The sequence below is a fragment of the Triticum aestivum genome, chromosome 5B (assembly GCF_018294505.1).
Source record: "Triticum aestivum cultivar Chinese Spring chromosome 5B, IWGSC CS RefSeq v2.1, whole genome shotgun sequence".
Lineage (NCBI taxonomy): Eukaryota > Viridiplantae > Streptophyta > Magnoliopsida > Poales > Poaceae > Triticum > Triticum aestivum.
Genome location: NC_057807.1, coordinates 175,550,288 through 175,556,748, shown reverse-complemented (window position 1 = coordinate 175,556,748; position 6,461 = coordinate 175,550,288).

Below are 6,461 nucleotides of genomic sequence, written 5' to 3'. Positions count from 1 at the left end.
CATCCAGCTAATCACCCCCTAACAACAGTTAGCACCCGGCACACTCCATCTACTCCTCATGATCACCACCACCCCGGAGAGCCAACACCCGAGCCGCAGCATCGCGATACTCGTCGAAGATCATCGCGCACAGGAGCACAGAGAGCCCCAGCAGCGCCGCCAGCCCTCCGCATATCAGGATCACGAACCAGTCCGGCATCGCCTCCGCCATTAGAGCCTCGCCCGAGCTTCTGTAAGCAGTAACGGAGAAATAAGGAGGAGGAGAAGTGAGGCCAGGTGTAAGGAGGAAGAGAGAGGCACCCCGGCCGTTTTTATAGCTCGAGCTCGGTGTACGGTGGGCGAAGTCCACCAACGCCGCTCGTCGCCGATCGCCGGTGTTCGGAGTCGAATCCGCGAGCAGTGCTGACAGCGCGCTGGCCCGCGAGGTGAGTGCACGCTGCACCGGCAGCTAGCACACCGCGCACTACCACGGTACGGCCTAGATGCCCTACACACTAGGCGTCGCCGGTGGAGAAAGCGCGCGGGAGAGAGGAGGAAGAAAGGGCCAGAGGGAGAAGAAGAGGAGACTGACAGTGGACCCCGGGTCCACCTGTCAGCCAGAGAGAGCACTGTGCTCTCGGGTGCGACCAGTGTATATCTAAATTTAGGAGTTATCGTAAATTTATATCTAGCATAGAAATCACCCGTTTTGTCCCGAACCGTAGACTCTTCCGCGCAGCCCGAGTTTTTCACATTGTGGTTTTCACCACTTATTGCCTTCTCATTGTAGCTACATCTTTATTGCGTATTTATTTTCTTAACACCGCTTTTAGCAAATCTCGAGGGCGAGATTTTTTTTAAGGGGGTTAGTATTGTGACACCCCAAAATTTTGGCCTTGTTTTAATGGAATAAAATTTTTCCAGGATTTAAAACTTTGAATTTTTGAGCTCCATTTTGATTTTTTTAAACCATTTCCTTCCCTGTTATTATGAGTTTTTCCCAGAGAGAAAACTTTTCTAAAATGTTGTTGGACTTGTTTAACCTCTCAAGTAAAACTTTGCCTTATCCAATATAACTAATTAACTAATTTAGTTGCTTGATCTTTGTTTTCTTGAAAAATGGATTTTTTTAGGTTAAATGGCCATATTTGAACTACAACCATTTGATAAATTCACTTAAAATTCCCACAAAAATTTGTAGATGTCATGTGATGTTTTTAAATCACTTTTATGCAAAAATATATTTCATTCATGAAATATTTTGAGCCTTACACTCAATTTTTCTTCTCTGGTCCAGAGTGCATTTTGCACTACAACCAATTTAAATATTTCTTTAAAACTTCTACCAAAATTAAGGGAGGTCAGTAGGAGCCTATTATTTCACCTTGTGCAAAAACCTATTTGTGTCCTTTGAAAAATTTGAGTGAATTAACCTCATCTTCATTCTGGACCAACTTGATGGTTTGTACAGCAACCATGTTTTTACTTGCTCTTTAACCCTTGATTATTTCTCCTACTTGTAGTCCCCCATGTTAAACCCTTAAGTCCAGGAGCATGCACCTTTTGGATCATTTTTGGTTCATGAAATAATGTCATTTATTTCCTGTCCAGAATTGGAGTTTTGTAAAACTTGCACTAGCAAGTTTCTTCTTTTGTCCAACTAACATCACAACTCTCTCTTTCATCCACAGAGACACTGATCTGGAGATTTTGGCCACTCCAAGAAATGCCTAGGTGCCCTTGGCATTTTGTCAGACACCTTTCGGGCATGATCAGTTTTGACATGAATCCTCGTTTGTACTATGGACTTAATCCCCTGACCAAACCAGCTTGTCCAATGGTTTTGCCTTAGACTATAACCCCACCCTGCTAAATCCCAGCTCCAACCAAGCGCTCTGGAGTGCCATGGCATTTCGTCGAGCACGTCCCGTGCATGCACTGGACGCGCCCAGAGCGCGCGTATTGCAGCCACGCGGCCGAGCCGACACGCTGGCCCCCACGGCTTTGGCCCGCTCTGCAGAACCTCGCCACGCGCTCCCCTTCTCTCAGCTACGCGCCAAGCAGCCCCGCCGCGCCCGACAGGCCAAGCGCTAGCCGCCGCCGCCGCCCGACAGCCCAGCGCCGTGCAGCGCCGCCCAAGCCACCCCGGCTCGCCACCTGGCCCCTGGAGCAGTGCCCTCTCGTCCACTAGCTCTTCCCGTCATCCCCAGCCACGCCACGTTGCCCTGCAAGCTACAGAGAGGAGGTTCGCCGGAGAGCTTATCCGGCCGCCGCGGAACCGACCTCGGCGCGCTATAAATGGACACCCCGAGCCCCTTTGAGCACGCACGCGACCTCAAACCACCTCCAGAGGACCCCCTTTGGCAGCCAATCGACCCGGGGAGGCCTCCTTCCTCATCTCCGGCAACCACGGCCGCCGCCACTGCCCCGGCCATTTCGGCACCACCAGGGCCTCCCACTCTCCGTTCTCTCCACCAAGAGCTTCCTCATCTTCCCGTAAGCCATCCCCACTACTCAATTTTGATCGGGGCACACCGCGGGAGAAAATCACTTTGCTCCCGAGGCCACCTCCGCCGAGAAGCTCGCCGCCGGCAGCTCCCTCCGTCCCCACCTACCTGGCGACCACCGGGAGGATCGCCCTGGAGTGGCGGATCCATCCCCGCTCTCTGAGCCCCGCGGGGAGCCGCCGTTCGCCGGCGACGATCGCCGTTGCCTCGCCTCCGTTCGGGCAAAAGAAGAGGAGGGAGGGATAGACTGGTCAAACCTGACCAGTGGGCCCCTTGGACCCACTGTCAGTGACCCTGCGCCTATCCACGTCGGTTAAGTGAAGGCGTATTTTCCCCAGTACGCTTTCCCCGCTCCGAAAACGTATTCCCTTCCGAACCGTTTTCTTTTCTGTTTTAATTTAAATAACAGTTTTGACCATAACTTTGACTGGCTATAACTTTTTAAATATAACTCCAATTGAAATGATTCTTTTTCCTACCTTCCTCATATTTGATCTAGTTTATTTTAAGATTTATTTGAAAATTTTTCAAACAACTTTTTGGTTCTGTTTTTGAAATATGTGTTAATTCAAATATATTTTAAATAGGATTTTGGGAGAAAGAAGAAACTTTCAAAAGTTTTGGAGTGCACCCTGCCTTTCCACACATTGAAGGCAAGCGTTCTGAACCCCGGCATAATATTTTGGTGTGATCGTTGATACCTTTATAACACCACCGCATTTCGAAGGACTTGTTATTTCATGTGATATGATCATATGCATGGGTGCATGTTGTTGATTTCCATGCTGTTGGAAATGGACACACTTGTGATGATAATCACCCTCTTATGCCTTGCATGCATATCGGCAGGAACCCGGGAAAACTTCTGCCTTGGGTAGGTTTGAGTTTGTCGCCGATCTCCGTCGGGACGGTTATGTCTGGTATGGCATGGTAAGGTGATATGAGAGGTGACTCTGTTGGATGAGAATATATTTGTCATGCTAATCATGCAGGGAATACTTGAACCTCCTGAGTCGGCCGTAGACCGAGTCTTGTTCCAGTAACCTCCTGAGTTTCGTACTACCACTCGTCTCTACAGCAAGTAGAGTACGGTTCAGTAAGTTGTCAACCTCTTTCCAGCACACACCGTACAGAGAGGCCATGGTGGAAGATACCGGTTGTAGCTGGTAGGCAGGCCACCTGGTCCGGGGGCATGGGTGTTTCCGGTTGGGACCGAGAGGGGAGGCCACCCCTTAGAGCGCGCGATATAAATTTGATCCCATGCTACGCGAGGTTGTAGCCTCCCCACTTAAAGTTTGCTTAACAGGTGTCGTGGGTGATTCCAGACACGTATGAGATAAGCTGGTGTGTGCAAGTTAGGTGTGTTTTCAACAGAAAGACCGTAGACAGAATTAGTCCTGCTGGACTAGAGAAATCCGTTACTCGTGGGTAAAGAGTACACCCTCTGCAGAGAATAAACCTATTCGAATAGCCGTGTCCATGGTTAAGGATTATAGTCTGGGATGGGTCAAGTGTCGGTCTTAGCGTCGGTCTTCGGAGGTGAAACTGTTAATCCAGAAATGGAATTACTACTTGTGACTTGTGATAACTATGATTATTATTATTGTTGACTAACCCATGATATTATTGTTATTATCGTGTATCTCTGGGATGGTTCTACCTCCGGGATATTCACTATGATTGTTTCTTTTAAAGCCCTTTATGTGGCGTCGCTCAGACGCCCGACTGTGGCATTTCTTTTAAAGCCCTTTATGTGGCGTCGCCCAGACGCCCGACTGTGGCATTTCTTTTAAAGCCCTTTATGTGGCGTCGCTCAGACGCCCGACTGTGGCATTTCTTTTAAAGCCCTTTATGTGGCGTCGCCCAGACGCCCGACTGTGGTATTTATTTTAAAGCCCTTTATGTGGCGTCGCTCAGACGCCCGACTGTGGCATTACTTGTTATTTGTTTCATAAATTTTTATACTACCATGTTATTGCAATTTATTAAATAACTTGCTTGCACGCATCTGAGATTTATTTATCTTTTGTGACTGACGTCATGAGCATAAAATACTTTTCAGCACATCATTGTTATATTATACATGTGTTCATAATGTTTGTGAGTACATTCAAAGTACTCACTGGCTTGTCCCTGGCTATTGTCTTGGCCAGATTAATTCTTGCTCGGAGAGGAGCGATGCGATGCCAGCCCCGGAAACCACTCAATGGAGATAACAGCCTCGCGAAGATAGGAATTTAACCTGGTCAGCTGTTCCCGTGGGGAATGGAGTCCCATAGACACAGATGTTTCACAACCCGCTTCCGCCATCAACCACTAGAAACCATTTGTTGTACCCACAGGCCAGAATGGTCTTGTACTACATATTTTGTAATTTTGCTTGGAGTTTCTGTATCAAGTTGGAGCCTCATCAGCTAACAGTAATCCTGGGGCTGATGAGCACGACGGTCTTTTCTTGAAATTTATTACCCGGAAAAACCGGTCGTGACATAGTCCCTGGAACCAAGCAGGTAGGGACTAGGGAGTTTTTAACCAAACATGGCCTTAGATTAACAATAGCTAATGAGTTGCACGGGACAGGGGACGCACCAGCACCATGTGCATCTACCGATGTACTATGGTCATGCACAGTCTGTTACAACAAAGAACAAACAACCAAGGAGCATATTTGTGTTGGTCCCAGTTTTCTTATCTTTAGACACCTTTCCCTATGTGAGCACAGCAAATCTAGTGCTGCTCAAACTCTATAGCCTTGTCCCTTCATTTCCTTTTTGAACTAGTACTTTCCCCCTTCCTTTCCTCTTTGAACCACGTCCTAGATTTATGCGATACAACTTTCCCCACTACTTTCCCCCATTCATTTCCTCTTTGAACCACGTCCTAGATTCATGCTATAAAACTTTCCCCCTTCATTTCCTCTTTGAACCATCATGCTATATACAACTTTTCTCACTACTTTCCCCCACTCCTTTCCTCTTTGAACCACGTCCTGGATTCATGGTATACATCCAGCTAGAGCAATGCATGTGGAGTAAGTAAAATATACCTTAAGGTTCTTGGGGCGTGGTTCGGTGGGCGACGGGACGACGACGAAGAAGAAGGGGTCGAAGGCCCTCCCGCGCTGCCGCTGGGTGGAAAGTGAACAGCTGCGCCGGTAGTGGATTCCCTCCCTCACCAACGGCGACAGCGTTAAGCCTCCTTCCCTTCTCGGCGGACGATCCTGCCGGCTCTTTGAGCAGCAGTGAGGGGAGAGAGAGAGGCCAATGAAGTCTTGTTTAGATCTGGAGAGGGCGAGAGAGTGTGAAGAGAGCAAATACAAGCGCTGAGGCTCCAGCGGGAGAGGGCGAGAGAGTGTGAAGAGAGCAACTACAAGCGCTGAGGCTCCAGCATGTATATATATACTGGAGAGAGAGTGTGAAGCGTGCAAACCCTAGAAAACATTTTGACCAGTCAAAGAATCCTCTTGGCAAAAATTATGCTCAAGTGTAGTTATCGAACCCGAGACCTCAAGTTTGATGAGCGAATAGGCTAACCAGCTACACAACCCTCCCGTTATGTTCAACGAGAGGAAAATAACCTTTTATACATTCCTGCATTCGTGTGACAAGCATGCCGTGTTTTTTTGTGTGTGTGGGAGTCATTGTGATTTCAATCATAATCGTGTCATGTGGCTTTGGTGGTAAGACTATCCATAGCGGTGCAGGAATAATGCAGCCTTAGTCACCTTACCTCTCTCCACGTAGTACGTTGGGTCCCACCAGTCAGAGGGTGAAACAAACAAATTAATAAGAAAAATTAAAAGCAACAGCAGTGTATCTTACTACCTCACACATCTCGCTACTGCTCGGGAGCACTGTCCAATTGATCCCTCTGTTCGCTCACGTACTATTTTAAGTGAATCCTTATTATAACATGCACACAAATTTTGGGCACTTGTATTCGACTTAAGTCAGTGTGCCACCATATCTCGTATAC